Source organism: Vicugna pacos, unplaced genomic scaffold (assembly GCF_048564905.1).
Source record: "Vicugna pacos unplaced genomic scaffold, VicPac4 scaffold_20, whole genome shotgun sequence".
In the NCBI taxonomy this organism is placed as follows: Eukaryota; Metazoa; Chordata; class Mammalia; order Artiodactyla; family Camelidae; genus Vicugna; species Vicugna pacos.
This window is the reverse complement of record NW_027328741.1, coordinates 77,560,085-77,576,698: the sequence shown is the minus strand read 5'-3', so window position 1 is coordinate 77,576,698 and position 16,614 is coordinate 77,560,085. Positions and strand designations below refer to the sequence as shown.

Genomic DNA, 16,614 nt, shown 5'->3' with positions numbered 1-16,614 from the left:
TGGGAGCATTTGAGAGACTCGTGGATTTGGCTCCCTAATCCCTCTCGCTTTCTTTCCTTTTTCCGCAGTCTTGAGAAATTCATTCCGTGTCGGTAAGACTTCCGCCAGCCAGAACCCACAGTTCCAGGTGAGAAGGATGCAGGCTTTATCCCTCCTACCCGAGGGAGAGAGAGGAGATAATTGAGATATGCTCCCCTGTGGTCCCTTCCTGCCCCAGGGCCACTCCAGTTCACCTGCAGCCTTCTGGCCTCTGCTCACAGGGCCTCTGTCCCAGGATTGACCGCAGCCTTTTATTCCCTTGTCAACATTCCCTGTGCCTTTCAGAGGTTGCTCTCTTCTCTGCAATTCAACCCTGGCAGATGTGATGGTGGTCAGCGTGCTGATGGGCAGTTACTTGGGGACTCCCAGGAGCCATGCTGATTCTCCTGAGTCATTCGGGGTTACAGAACTGTCAAGCACTGCAGGAAGCCCATTCACGTGAGTTCAACACAGCATTACATCACTTTCATTTTATTTTTGAATTTTCAGTGGAGAAATTATTTGTAGCACACTGTTCCAGATTTTAGGCCGCCTGCTTTCCTCACCACCATTTCCTTGTTGGCTCTGGTGCTTGTTTTAAGAACCAGGTTTCTTCTCTGGTCATTTGTAGCACCTGGGCTTGCCGAATCCTTGATTTGCATTTGAAGCAGAATGCTTCTTCGTGATGTCAAACTGATTTTCCTTGTCATGTCTGAATATTTCTTGTACACTCAGCAACAGTTTCAAGTGAAATGCTCTTGTCCAATTTCGGTTAACTAATATTTGCTGATCTCCTGCTTTCATGCTGAGGGCAGTTTCTTCTTCCTGTAATAAATGTTAGCAATTTGCATTTACTATGGAAGGTACTAATCCGAGGTGCTTTTGTTCTTAACAGTTTTAATACAAATCACCCATTAAAATGTACAGCGGATTTTACTCTATGCCCAGAAATGTGCATCCCAGTCAATCTTAGAATATTTTCGTCCCCCCAACAGGAAACCCAGTACGCATAAGCAGACATTATCAACTTCCCCATCCTCCCCAAGCCCCAGGGAGCCACTCTTCTGTCTCTGTGGATTTGCCTGTGCTGAACATTTCATGCAAATCGAGTCACTTCATGTAAGTGGAACCGTCTATTTTGACTGACTTCTTTCACACTGAGTAACGTTTTCAATGTTTGTCCACGTTGTGACCTGGGTCAGTACTCTATGCTTTGCTATTGCTGAATAATATTTCACTGTATGGCTGGGCCCCTTTGTTTACCCATTCATCACGTGATAGACATTTGGGTTGTTTCTGTTTTTTGGCTCTGAAAATTAATGGCGAAAAGTAATGGTGAATATTCCTGTAGGAGTTTTTATGTTAACATTTGTTTTCAGTTCTCTTACTTGTGTGCCCAGGAAGCAGAATTGCTGGATCATTCAGAAGCCAAATGTTCAACTCTCTGAGGACGTGCCAGGATGTTTTCCAAAGTGGTCACGCTGTGTTACATCCTCACCAGCAATGGCTGCGGGCTCCGCTTCCTCTGTGTCCTCATTAGTGCTTGTTAATCTTTTTTTGATTTTAACCTATTGTAGTGAATGTGAAGCGGTTTCTCCTAGTTGTTTTGACTTGATTTCCTTTAGAGCTAATGTTATTGAACACCGTTTCATTGTGCTTATTGGCCATTTGTATATTTTCCTTGAAAAATATCTTTTCAGATTCTTTTTTCATTTTTTAATTGAGTTGCCTTTTTATTGTTGAGCTGTGGAATTTTTTTTTTGATACACAAATTCCTTATCAGATAAATGATTTGAAAAAATTTTCTCCTGAGTGTTGTTTTTTCACTTTCTGGATGGTGTTTTTTGAAGCAAAGTTTTAAAGTTTAATGAACTCCAATTTATCTCTGTTTTCATTTTTCCTTGTGCTTTTGGGGTAATATTTAATATCTGATGTATTTTATTAAAACTTGTATATATAAAATAACTTAATTCTTAGGACCGTTCTAGGAGATGGGTGCGGTTGTTGTCCCCAGTCTATGCATCGGAGACTGAGATGCAGAGAATTTGACTGACATATTAGTGTCAAAGCTACCCAGTGCTGTGGGAATTCAGACCCTCATGTTTTTCCCTAGCATCTGAGCTCAACACCACCATGCTCCAATCTTTCCAGGAAACGTTAATGAAAAAATCTTTACTTTTTTGATTTCTTGTTAGATTTTTTTCTTATTGGGGACCTCAAATTCTCATTTTCTTTTCGGATATCAGTGTCGATTTATTTTAGGTCTCATGTAGGGAGAAGCATTGCTATCAGTTAACTTCTTTATTACTCACTCTCCAGTGATGATTGTTGCTAGTTGATCTAATCAAGTCATGCTTAAGTCTTTCCTGCTCATGACACTAACATCAGAGTCATGACTTATAGAATGCTCAAAGAAGAAAGTACTTGATTGATTTTATTTTGCCAACCAATCAAACCAATCAAATAAAACCCTGGTGTTGACACAGACTATAAGCCCTCCAGAATAGGGTCACTGTCTTCATTGTGTTTCATTTGTTGGGTCACAGTGTCTGGATAGTGTCTTGCTGTCCAGCAGTTTTGTGAGGATACGGTGCTCGTGAATCATTGTAAGGACAGAAATTTGACAACAGACTGTGTTGTTCATTTCACGACGGAAAAGGTAATATAGAATTACTGTTCAGATCTGTTTTAAAATTAAGCTTTGAATTTTGAGAATAGTTCAAGAAGCCATACAAAGCTCTTTTTCACTAATTTTAGATCTATCTTAGACACATTATGTTTACATAGCAGAGTAACTTATCAAGTAGATTTGACAAAGGAGTGTTATATTGATTATTTGTTTTAGTTGAAATATTCTACCAGGGATAAAGTCATAAGTGCCCATAAATGAACAAATATATTTGTATTTAAATGCAACATGGGAGCAGACTACATATGTTTCTATATAATATATATGACTGTGTGTTTTAATCTTTCTGTCAGTGTTTTAATAGTTTTTCAGCAATTTTGTAACTTTAGAATTCTTCTAAAAAAATCACCCCCAATTCTAGTGCAGTTTGTACTGTGTATCCTGTCTTATGCATGGGATTCCACTGTCCCCTCAGTGAGGAATTTCCTCTCCTATTGTGTTAGGAGCAGAGTTAAAGGAACTGTGATTTCTAGGCCTTTGCTCTCCATGTGTTTGCAGTTGGCTCTCAGTCACGATTTTCCCTTTCCAGAGTTTTCATTGTTAAATTAGAATTTCTGAAAATAACTATTAATATGTTGCATTGGTCTCCCTAGAAACTTGACGTCTTTGTGCTTTTCAGTTTTCAATTTATGAAAAATGCAAATGCACTCTTGTTTTTAAGTTGTCCTTTTTCAATAGATATTTATCTCTTAATTGATAGAATAATTTTTCCCAATGAATGAATTGGTGTGCATGTTTTAAAGGATAACTTACTTTTTATTTTTCTTATTGTAACAGTAATATTCATTGTAGAGAATTTAGTAAATAAGGATTAACACAGTAATAACTTCACAATGGCCTCTAATCTCACCTGGAGATACAGTTGTAAGGTTTGAAATTGAGAATTATAAGTCCTCTCAAATTTTTCTTTTTCAAGTACGTATAGGTTACTGAGATCCTCGAATTCCCATATGAATTGTAGCAGCAGATAGTCAGTTTCTGCAGAGGAGCCCGCTGGGATTGTGATCGAGACCACGTTGAATATACGGATCGCTCTGGGGAGCACTGCCATTCCAAGAGCACTTTCTTTTGATAGGGGAATGTGTGTGGAGTGTCTGTCCTGGTATTTAGGTCTTCTTTAACTTTTTTTTTTTCAACAATGCTTTGAGTTTACAGAGTATTATTTTACTTTAATTATCTTTGCCTTTATATTGAGGACAAGTGTGCAAGGTACCGGGATCAGAAGTGTATTTGAGCCCCGCAACTTGCTGCCACCATGGACGCTGCGCTCTTGCTTCACCCGCTGTACAATCTTGCACAGAGTACGACGTCAGTAACTCTCTCTTGAATGAATGATTATATGATTGTTGGATGATGCTTGAGAGTCCTTGTGATGATTTTTTTCCCCAGCCTTTCCCCAGTTCTTAACTATGCCCTTTCTCTTCCTAAACTCCAGCCTGGGTTTCAGCCTGCCTGTGGCATTGATTTTCCTTGTCTGTGGACTCTTCCTTTCACTGGTTCCCGATAATGTTACATGTGGGCTGTGGAAACTTGCTAGATGTCAAGAAAGAGCTAATCCATTGTAGGCCAGTATTTTTAGAGTCTGTTATTGTTTTATTGATTGAAATTAAATGAGGCTGCCCCCTGAGCCCTCCCATGAGCACTTTTGACCTTCCTACAGCTGATACTGCTCTAGTTGCTGCATGTGCCCTTTCCCCAGCCTTGATTTTGTAATTGAATAAGTCACCATCACGGGAGCCCTCTCTTTAAAAGATAAAGAGAACATTTGCTCCTTTTCCCTGTTTGGGGACTTCAATGAGATGAGATCCCAGATAAAGAATGGAGCCCCACCTCTTTCTGACCCCCGCTGTTTCCGTTCCTTTCTTCAGGGGAAAAGAGTACAATTCAACAGTACAAAGATTGATTGTGAGCTAATGAGATAGACAAGACAACCGATCATTTATTAAATAACCTTTCATGATAGAAACAAATGTATTATACACACAAACAGCACACAAAGCACTGTAGTACCATGGTTACAATCGTGGGTCCGAGTTCGTGTCCTGCTCTGGAGAGACCAGTCCTGTGAGATGGAGAACTGGTAAGTCGGCTTAGCCTCTCCAGAACTGGTTTTCTGTCCTGCAGAGACGGGGCTCGCTAGGCGTCCCCCCCGTAGAGGTGCTGTGGGGTGTAAATGACGCGCGTGGGCAGCCTGAGCACAGCTGCTCATTCCTCGTAAGTGCAGGGTAGCATAGCTTTTGCGGTGATGGCTTTATGACCGCCCCATGTAGACTGCCAGTGCTCTGAAGGGATGCCTTGTGGTTTGGAGATGGGATTCTCACTTCTGTAAATACCCAAGTATAGTGTTATTGGGTCCTGCTGATTTCAGTCTATTCTTTAGAAAGTACATATTGTAGATATATTTTTCAAGCATGCGTGCTTTTTTTCTTTTACTATTTAAAGTTCTACCCTCTCATCTCTTGGTGTTACTTTTCATGGAATCCAGGAAACAGTCCTAAGCTACCTGCCTCTTCACACTTTTCCGTGGTGGTTTCCTTCCCTGATTAGAAGAGGGTTTTGCATAGGAAATTTTATTTGTTCCCCTTTTCTTGGAGTCTCTCTCTCTGTCTGCCCATCTCTCACCTCTCAATCTGTCCATTTCTCAACCCACTGCTTCTTCTGACATGTTCCAAAACGCATTTCAGGTAGCTTACAGAAGAACAGATACCAAATAAACAGGTGAGAAAATGGGGCCCAGTTCAGACAGTGAGGCTAGGAGGCGAGCCTGTGTGAGGGTTGCAGGCGTGAGACACATGCCTCTGCCATGTGACTTATAAGATCGACAGCAGCAGTGTGCTTCAAGCTCCCAGCAGACACAGGGAAGCAGGATTTGAGGGAGATGCTTACTGGCTGTGAAATAAATAAGTGACTTAGGAGAAGCCCAGCCTTTCCAGCTACTAAGGCTTAGGAGAATATTTTGAGTGTCTTCCAAAATCAGAGTATGGCATCTTTTCTTTTTTCAGAGTTCTATGTATAGTTGGTTACATTCTGTACCTGGAAATTTCTCCAAAACTGCTTCCCACGTGAGTCCCATGGCTCGGGGATTGGGTGGTTCTGCTCATTGATGGGGGTTGGCCAGAAACAGAAAATGAGAGCCTCAAAGGGGCCTGGGATTTGTCAGTTATGTTTTGTCAGTGCTGTAGGGTTCAAGAAATGCTTTCACCGTTTCTCTCCATCTGAGGCGGCAGCGTAATCTCTTACCAGCATCAGGAGCTCAGGGCCACGCGATGGTGGGGGCTGACTGCACTGCCGTCAAGACAGCTGAGCTAGTCACTGCAGGTGTGGTTCTTTTACATACTGCATTTCATGTTCTTTACTAGAATGTTTCAACAGGGAGTTAATTAACTGAGTTAATTAACATTTAATAAATATGATCTTTGTTGAAAAGACAGTTATAGGCAGAATATAAGCTGTGAAGCCTTTAAAAACGGTTTCATTACTGAAATTTCATTTGGGGAGATACACGGTTTATCTTATATATGGCTCTCTTTTAAAGTAACAAAGAAACAAGACAGAAAAGGCAGAGGATGATTTCTGTTCTTCCTCTCGGCTTGCAGGTGCCCTCACCCCCAGTAGCATCAATCAAGACACCAGCACTGACACTGGCCGTGCTCAGAACTGCCTCAGCCCTGAAGACACTGCTGACAAATAGAAGGGGGCCACGCCCTGTTACAGCAGGTGCTCTCACTTTGTGGGTCCTTATGTAACTTCGTGGTGTTAATCAGGATCGCCCGTCCTACATTGTGTGATGCTGCTGCTTTGTCTCCTAGTTACTTGTTTCTCTAAGTATTCTTGTATTATTCTCCAATGCATAGTACTACACACCTAAAAATGCTTTTTTTCAGATGAAAAAGAATGTGCATTTAAAATAATAACTCTGAAAAAGGGGGCAAAAAAGGCTATCATTGTCCCGCTATTCAAAGATAATAATTAACACGTTAACGTATATTTTCATCAGTGTGGATCACCTCTGTCATAAAAAACCAGAGAGCACTCTGTGACTGTTTACTGTGTGGACACCTCCATTTTCCATTCGGCTTTTTATATGTTTTTCTACAATATTCTATCTCCTCTGGCATGATTTTTGATGACCAGTATAGCATTCTGTCTTGTGGAGGCATTGTCCATTTTACTTCGGACTTAAATAAACTTTTAAATTCCAAGTATACTTAACTGAAATACTGAAAAGAGAACTGTGGTGGTAGAGGAAGGCCCTACCTCCCTTCCCCTTATTTCCGAAGAGTAAAAACTGTTGAAAATTTGATATATATGTTTCATGACCTTTATGCCTACGACATACATATATACACACATATGAGAATTCCATGTATACGTGTGTGTATATATGCTTTATTTAAAAATGAGACCATACTATATGTTTTTCTGCAGCTCGCTTTAATCACTCAGGTGTATATCATAGACGTCCTCCCACTCCAGACTCACACGGTCCTTTCAGATAGAGTGGAGGGGTCTCCTGATTTGCGGGTGTGGTCTCTTTCCCACGCACACCTTTGGTGAGAGAATGCTGTGGACAAGGCCCTGGACCACGGCGAAACGCCGGCTCCCTCATTGCTCGCAGCTCGTCGTGATTTAACGCATCATTGTCTTGATGGTGGACAGTTAAGTTTTCTCCATTTTCCACTGTCAGAAAGGATATTTGACTGGCATCCTTCTTGTACAGACATTCCTGTGATCTTTTATGAGTATTCCTTTAGTTAAGGCTTCTGGAAATTTAGTCCCTGGATGTGACATTTACATTCATCACAGACTCCATTCAAGTAACTCTAGAAATTCCTTCCATAGGGGAATGAAAAGATGCACAATTACTTATGTAACCAATTCTCTATTGCTGGATATGATTTCACTTCAGTTTTTCTTCCCACCATTGTAAACAGTGCTGTGTAAATGCCCTGATGGGTACATCTTTTTGGACTAAATTTGTTTTTTCCTAGAGGAAACGATTCGTAGAAGTGGTGTTGAGTCAGTGTGTACGTACGTTTTTCAGAGTTTACATATCCATTGACATGTCGTCCTCTGATAATGTCGCTCATGGTTTCTTCTCCCACAGATGGACACTAGATAGAATATCTTTTAAAAATATTTGCCAATATGATGAGCAAAAGTGCTTTTTCATTGTTTTAGTTTGCATTTGATGACCAGTGAGGTATTGAGCATTTTTCACTCATTAGCCATTTGACTTTTTTAAAATGAATGATTCCTTTTTTCCATTGCACACATTTAAGTGAAGGAGCTTCTTGTTGCTTTGTGACAGCTCTCTGTATGTTATGAACATTAACTTCTTGTCTTCAACAACATGTATCACAGAGCTTTTTCTTGTCATTTCTTGCCTTTCATTTTGTTTAGGAGGATTTTAATTTTGGTAGTGTCTCAAAATATTCTTATGATAATAAATGTATTCCTTATGTGTTTTATCTTTGAAATTTTTCTTAAAAATAATTTCTTATACTGGAATAAATCTCCTCTGTAGGTTTTTTTTAATCTCTAAGATGGAGATGATAATAGTACTTGTTAATGTAAGGGTAAGTTGAGTTAATAAGAGCAAAGTGTTGTATTTGCTGTTATTAGTACTTTTTTATATTTACATCACTGTCTGTAAATTATCTTGTGGTCCTTATGAGAGGAATAGTATTTATTCTTTCTAGGTGATTGTCTGATTGTCTCAGGACAATTACTGAAGTCATACTTTTCTCTTTGATTTGAAATCCCACCTTTACAAAATACTTATGTACACTAGAGTCTCTTTTTGAGCTCATGGTTCCCTTCTGTCAATCTGCCTTTCTTACTCCAGCACCATAACTTACATATTGTAAAAATTTATTTAATAATTGGCAGTCTGAATTTTTTTTCATTCTTTTCTTCCATCCCAAATTTTCTTGTCTAGTATTATGATTTTATTATTCCTGAAGAATTCCAAAATATTTTGTTCAAGTTAAAAAAAAATCAGATTGGGGTTGTCATGGGAGTTTTCAGTAAGTTTTGAATTATTCTGATGAGAACTTACATCTTTACAAAACTGCTCTCCTCCATGCAATTTGTTGATGTCTCTACATTCTCACCTCTTACTTTACCCCTCAGTACAGCCCTGAAGTTTCCCCATTTAGAACATGGGCATTATTTTTTAACTTATTCCAGATTATTGTTTATGTTTTTGTCAATTTTGTAAGTGAAAATTTTTTGCTATTATATTTTTAAACGCTTAAAACTGAAATTTAGAAAGGAAGATTCGGTTTGTATATACTCACTTTGTAATTTGTCATTTAAAATTGTAAGTATTAAGTAGTTGTTCCAGAATCCTTTCTTTTTTGTTTTTAAAAATTTGTGTCGAAGATTCTCAAAATGTTCATAGCTAAGTAGTATAGGTGCGGAGACAGATGGAGAGAGGTAGTGTGGCTCATGTACAAACTGTGAGCAGTTTCATGGCTGCCTTTAGGCTGGAGAAACCACAGAAGAGCCCAGGTTAGACAAGGAATGGCTTTGTATGCACTTGAAAGCCAGCTTTCCTGCCTGTATGGTGAAGCCTGGTGGGCGTGGCAGGTAGATGATCAAGGTCTGATCAAGGTCATTTGCTGCACAGAGCGCTGTGTCTGTGAGAAATGGTGACCATTGCCACGGCAAATGCTTGGTGCCAGGAACAATGCAGGGGAGCTGGGGAGCCTGTGTTAAGGATTTTCCAGTCCTGGGAGTGGGAAGATCAGACTCTGCATTCAGATCTGAGTTTGAATTAATCCTCTTTAGTTTACTGGACCTCTGACTTTTGTCAAGTTATGCATCCTGTTTGAACTCCTGCTTTGTTGTCTCTCAAAACAGAAGAATTACAGCCTGCTGCTAGAGTGTTTGATCAGGGTAAATGATTTGTGTCTATAAGATGCCACGTACAGTCACAAGCTCAGTGAGCAATGAGCTGTCCCCTCTTCTCCTGCAACTCAGTGCTCGATAAGTCATCAGCAGAAAGCGAGTCCCTAATTTGTATGTGGTGCAAGGAAGAACAAAACTAACGTCTTGCCTTTCCCTGGCAGTATTCTTACTTCTTTGCTTCATGTACCTCTTTCCTCCTTCACTCTCCCCTTTCACCTCCTCCACCAAGAGCCCGAGACTCTCTCAGAACACTAGATTCAAATTATTTAAATGTTGGCTCATTCCCATGAAATGACAGTGACTTAAAAAAACTGTACACATCCCAGAATTCATTGTATTTGATTTACACACACACACACGTGCACACACACACACACACACACACACATCAGGCTACCTCCCATTTACTGAGGGAGAAGGGCCACTTTTTCTGAGTTTTCATTTACTCAGCGTGAGAGCAGTCTCTTAAGCAGAATTTCACCTGGCTTCGTGCATGGTTTTTTAAATTGGATTTCTGCTTTTTGTCCATAAAAATATTCTCCTATTAGAAGACAGGAAGTGGAGACATAGATATTCTGCTGAGATATTGGTGTTATCATATTTGAGTTTTAATGGACATAAGGCGGCATAGAGTCATACATTATTATGGATGAGAATCCATGATGATGTAACTTGGACAAGAATCTGGGTCTCCTGCCATCGTGTCCATGCGGGTGAAGAGGCAACTGGGTGGGGGATGGCAGGGAACCTTCTTGCTTGAGTTCCAGGTTCTTGTTAGTTTTCATTGCTCAGCTGCCTTTAGTTTATGTCCATGAGGCCTCTCATGGGAAGGTCACTATGTCCTGAGAGACTGAGTTACTAATCAGCAGAAAGCTCTGGACCCACTCATATTTTCCAGAGTTTTTCTGCTGACCTGCTGACACTTTATATAAATGAGACCTAACAAACTACTGGATATAAAATCCTTATTGTTATCATTTGCCCTCGAGTTCCATAGGAATGGAGTGCTGTCTCAGGCTGTCTAAGGCTAGATCTGAACAAAGATAGGGTGATAGGCTCTGCTGCTGGACCCTCCCCAGTCGAATGGGATTTCCACCTTAGTTTTTAGAATCAGGCAGATGAGTTCAAATCTTGTCTTTACCAGTTATTAGCTTTGTGACCTTGGGGAAATAACTACTTTTTTGGTTCCAATTTTCTTTATCTGTAAATAAGTTCAGTATTTATTTTAGGGTTTTTGTTTTAGAATTGAATGTGCTAATTCCCTAATTTATTCCTCAAATACTGATCACATGGTTCTATGCTGGTGCCTTAGTAGTTGATTGCTAAGGGACTCAACAGTGAGAATGGGGATGGGGCCCCCTGGATCATACAGCTTATATTCCAGGATATGCTTGTAAAAGACAAGATTGCAGTGGATTTTTAGTAAATGACCATTCCTTTCCTAATCCCCATTGATTGTGTATATATCTTTATACTAATATATGAACAATTTTTTTTGCAGTTTAAATCTCTTTGTAGTATTTAAAGAATGTAGCTATAACAAAAATACGTGAAATAAAATGACTTGACTTTTATTTTCCTTTCAATAAGCAAAACAAAATAAAATAGAAAAGAAAAGAAAAAGTATTGAAGGAGTAGAAATAATTTTATTTCCGTGGAATCAACTCCCTATGTTAGGTTTTTCCATTGTGTTGTTCAACATCATATAAAATTGACAGGTTGTGACTTCAGTGTTGATAGCTAGGTGAGTATAGTTTCTTTTTGTGGTTGTCTTTGATGAATTATTTGCACTAGATCATAAATGATGTGCATGTTACATATTGGAAACGAGGAAACATTGGAGAGATACTACCTCCAATGCAGTCATTTTGTTACCGAGTCCAAACTCGTTCTGCTCGCCGCATGACAGGCCAATAAACCGGGAGATGAGGTGTTGGAGCAAGGAATAGTGACTTCACTTGCAATGCTGGCAGACCCAGAAGACGGCAGACTGATGTCCTGGAGAACTATCTTCCCCAAGTAAGAATTCAGTCTCCTTTTATACTAAAAAGGGGGGGGGTTGTGGTTGGTTGTTGCATACTTCTTGCTTTATGAATTGTTTGTCCTTTGAATCCGCTGTTCTTGCAGCTGTCCATGTGGATCAAATCATGGTACCCCTGTAAAACCTCCAAAAAAACAAAGGCTATTCTCTATTATGCAACTTGCCATCTCTACAGAAGTGCAGATGAGCTAACATTTTTAAAGATCAGGGCCAGGAGAATAGGCTTTCCTGCAGATTTCAGGCTAAAGGCAACTTTCTTTTTCAAATGGTGCAGAGCTACCAAGTCTGAGCCTAGGAAACAGGGCACAGGTTTAAACTCAAAGGAACAGATTTAACATAGGGTAAAAACTGTTACATTTTATTACAATTCCGTTTCCAGCTTCATAGATAATATTAGTAAGAAATATGAGCAATTTTGTATTTTTGCTTCTTAATAACCGATAAGTGTACCAACTATATTTTGTGAGCAGGGATGCTGTGCAGGCATTGGGGTGACAGCAAACTCTTGTAGGGGGTGGCCGACCCTGCAACATCTCTGATGCCCCGTGAGTTTTGGTGAGGGTCCCCGTAGCCAGGGGCTCTCTTCAGGAACCAGCATATGGGCATTGACCTCTGGAGACCTCTTTTCGGCTGCAGGAATTTTTTCAGATATTGAGATTGAAAAATCACTCCAGCTGGGAATAATTAGGGAAAAAAAAGAAAAGGAAAAGGGTTTGGAGTAGAGTAGAAGAGTAGGACTTAAGATCACGGAGCCTGAGTGCTTGGCAGCGGGGCCTCGGGAGAGAGGGGAGCAGAGGTGGGGAGGGGCCTGGCTCCGGAACCAGCTCCTGTAATTGTCCCTGCAAGCAAGCCACATAGCTTTAAATTGGCCTGGGCCACCTCTCTGGGCTGGATATCACCCTGGGCAGAACCGTGGTATCTGTAAAGTAAAATGACTTCACAACTATTGCACAGAGCTGCAGGTGTAAGAGAGCCTAAGCCTGTCTCAGTGCAGGGGACAAGCGGAAAGGAATGGCAAAATTTCCACTGACAATTGAAATTTTGTTAAATAGCCTGCTACAGTTGTTTGCATCACTTGAATGAATGCAGGCATATTTCTGTGGGCATTTATAGGTTCACTGAACCCCACCAGCCCCTCTTGCCCCCATCGGAGATGGGCTTTCTCAAGCACAGTGCCCCTCCTGCTTGGGTGGAAAACGGTGCTGGTCCTTGCCTGGGGCCGGGCTGCTGCAGGGCACTGAATCCCCGAGGCACGGCCTGTGAGACACGACAGGAACATCTCTGCTCTTGACTGGGTGCCTCCGTTTCCCCTGCAGTGTAAAAATGCCGGTGACTGAGTTAGAAGCATGCTTCCAAGCTGTCCATGTCCTTGGCATCCAGAAGCGGAGCCTGGAAGCTTTCGAATTTATCCAGAATGCGGTTTACATTCACCTTCAGCAGGTGAGTGTATGTCCTTACACAAGTGGAGGAATTACTGCAGTTTTCCTGGAACTTTCTCACTACAAGTCCATTTGATTTTTCTGTGGTAGGATTCAGTATGGCCTGCTAAAAACTCTGGAGTGAGATCTTGAAACCCTGATGAAGAGCATTATTTATTTCATTTCTCTATATGATACTCTTTTACTTTTAAAATTCAGAATTTTTGGTTGTTTCAAAAATTTTTTGGGGGGGTTGGAGAATCATGTTTACTCTTACCATCTTTGCAACCTGTTGCTTTGTGCCTCTCACCTGTCTTCTGTCACTTGTGAGGCGGTTCCATTTGTGACCCTGTCCGGGTTGTTCATGTTATAAAACATAAAGCCTGTAAAAGTACAGTCCCTTTTCCTCCGAAGACATTCCACAAATACTCCTTTAACCTGGGTGTGGTTTTAAGAAGACAGAATCTTTAGAACATGTCCTTGCAGGTTGCTAGTGCAAAATCCCAAAATCAATAGTCTAGCTCAACATCTAAAATCTTTCTAATTTACCTTGGAATTGTATGGATAAGTGAAGCAGTTTGCTAAGAACTCAGACCAGGTTTAGAATACAGGTTGGTGTAGCTCAGCAGGTCCTCCCAAGCTGATGCTCTGCCAGAGGGCGGGGCCGAGGGGAGAGGGTGGGTCCTGCCCTCCCTGAGTTGACAATTTCATGGCAAAGACTTTCACCTGGTGAAGAACTTGGAGTTTCTTCTAAGAAGAGTGGGTCTTAAAAGAGTCCAAAAAGCGCGGGAGTGGCACAGTCCCATTTGTCTCAAGTAGGGGAGAGCGGCTGTGGGGCCACTTAGGAGACTCGTGAGTCCAGGTGGGCAGTGTTGGTGGCTTCCACTTGAGCGGTGGGACGGTCAGTGTTTAAAAGCGAACATATTGAAGGCATGTTTAGATGGTAAAAAGGAAAGGATGAAGGCTGGCTGTGAATGCAGGATGGAGTAAGGCCCAGGTTTCTGGGTGGATTAATGAGGTAAATGATGGTCCTTCTGTGCTCTGAGGAGGGAAAGCTGCAGAGGGAGTTCTGCGGAAAACTGATGAGTTCAGCTGTGGGTAAAGTGAAAGGTTGTTAGATGTGTGGTCTGGGAGCTCAGGTGAGAGCCAGTAGTGAGTAGGGGGAGGTGAGAGGGACTTTCAAATAATTTTGTATTGTGAACATACAAATAAGTATGAGTAATGACACATTTAACACCTCTATATTCTGGATTTAAAGCCCAGTAACATTTTGCTATACTGACTGCAGAGGTTCTTAATATTTTTTAATAGAAATAAGTAGAAACAAAATAGTGGAGTTAGTGAGCATCTTAGAGTAGATGTGTGTCCTTGTATGTATTTTTATACCTCATCTGTTTATAACCATAATCTACAAAAAGTTATCTTGCTTAGCATAAGAGTTAAACACAGGGACGTGACACACATTGTTGGGGGTTGAAGCTGATCTTCTCGGGCAAATTATGGACCCTCTCTTTGCCTTAGTTGCATCGTCTGTGACTGCCCCAGGGCCCCTCATCACAGCTGATTTCCTAGAGTAGATGTTGGGAGGGAGGCTGCTGAAGGGAGTAAGAGGTGGCAACTGCTAGGGATATTGAAGGGAGACAAAAACAGATTAAAGCCGATAAACTGAGTACAAATACCCTCTAAATAGAAGGAATCCCGCAGTGTTTTGAGCCGCTTATCATAAGGGAAAGAAAATCACGTGGATCCAAAGCTCTTGAGCATATGAGTATTGTGGGTGGGAGGGTGTCATTATAAAAGTGTTGAGAAAAGGCCTCTTTGTTTTCCTTGACATTACCAGTAAGGATGGGGAGCAGAAGCGAAACCCTCTGCTTCACAGTTGAAGGTGCTGTTTTGTGCGAAACTGACCAAAGTTTGGAAACCAGTCATCAGCGATGCTGGCAAATGAAGAGGCTTCTGGATTGGGTGGGGCACTTGCTGTGACTTCCAGGTGACCTGCTGGCTGGGGGCTGTGTGGCGGGCAGTAGTTTTGCAGTGTAGCCCGGGCATAATCCCTAGCTCTGATGCTGCTGGTCTGATTAACAGACCTGGGCGCACACTGTCCTAATGGGGCAGCTCGGGATGTGGCCCTGCCGTGCTGAGAGCGAGAAGAGGGCTCCCCTGAGGAGGTGTCCCTGCGGAGAGTGGAAACGTACTCCTGCAGGGGAGGAAGAGCCTCTGAGCAGCGGGCCGGATGCACAGGCAAGACCAGCATGAGCACTGATGTTTCCGGGAGCCGGAAGTCATACAGTGGCCCAAACGGCCTTGTTCCTGAGAGACTGGAGGGAATAGATGCTGAAAAGGCAGGCTAGGGTCAGACCCTGTGGTGGGTTATGAGTGACAGGAGAGGATTGTTCAGGCAGGCATGAGACAACTTTGTGGGCGTCCCAGCTGGGGCGTCACGCCGAAGGGAAGAGCAGAGTTATAGACTTTGCCACTTATTAGCTGTGTGACTTTGAGCAATATCACCCCACCTCTCTCTCTATATATCTTCATCTGTAAAGTGACACAGTGACAAGGTCGTGTCATCAGAAGTATTAGCTTAGCTCTGATCCTCTTTGTCGACTCCTGTCAGTGCTTCCCTGCAAGGTTCTGCAACGGCTGCTTTTACCCTGAGACGGGAGGGCATAGAGGGACACTGTAATACCCGAGGGCAGGAAGGGGTTGCTTTAAAAGCAGACATGTAACAGCCTGCAGCTGCAGACTTGCAGGCAGTTTGGTTGACGGTCCTTGAGAGGACTTTGGAGGCCTTAGCATCGTCTTAAGTCTTGTTTCCCCTTGGGGACCGGATTTGCCTTTGGGGATTGATGTTGAAGATTTGAGCTTCTGCAAAGCTGTTTTCAGAGATGTGTATATACGTAAAATATCATATAAAATAAAATGATTTATTTAACGTGTGTGAATTTGTAGCTGTTAGGAACAGCTCTGTTGGCCTGGTCTCCACGGAGGACACCAAGGGTCAGCAGAGCGTGCAGGAGGGCAGGCAGCCTGCAGTGCTTCTGCGGGGTGTTCTCCCCAGCAGGGCGCTCTGCTGAGTTGAGTCTTCTACGAGTTTTGTTGCCAGAGGAGCAGACAGCAAATTAATGAGTTCTAGAGGGATTGTATAATGACAGGAAGAAATAGGAACCCGGAGATTTTCCGGACTAAAACACGCTTTGGTTCCTGATTCAGTGTGTTCCATTACAGAATTGATGAGTTGTGTCTATTCTGGAACGTCATTGAAATAAACGTTCAGCCTATATGTTAAGGGCTTTGTTTTATTTGGCTGGAGGACTCGAGCCGGGATGACAGCCTCTCAGATCACTCTGAGGGACTGCTCCCAAGAGGTAGGGGAGGAGCTAGGATATATAGAAGCTTACAACAAAGAGTAGGTAATTGGAACAATAAAATATTGCTTGTTATCTAAAGAAAACCAGATATCTCAAGTTCAAGTATTTACTGCTTTTCTATGTATGGTGAGAAGCAAACATTTGAGTCATTGAATTCATTCCTTT

The 16,614-nt window shown here is 41.8% G+C and overlaps 1 protein-coding gene across 4 annotated transcripts in view; it reads left to right on the top strand.

Annotated features, from left to right (window-relative positions):
* LOC140694018 (uncharacterized) overlaps positions 1-16,614 on the top strand; it is a 229,897-nt gene that overhangs the window by 22,972 nt on the left and 190,311 nt on the right. The window contains exons 2-5 of one of the 4 annotated variants that reach the window (XR_012069745.1): positions 69-127; positions 360-477; positions 1,014-1,137; positions 1,398-1,673. The gene's annotated coding sequence lies outside the window, so the exon portion shown is untranslated. Of the gene's footprint in view, positions 1-68; positions 128-324; positions 478-1,013; positions 1,138-1,397; positions 4,009-5,709; positions 5,770-6,303; positions 6,425-7,135 lie in introns of those variants that run through there. The other 3 variants (XR_012069744.1, XR_012069747.1, XR_012069746.1) reach the window with 3 other exon arrangements.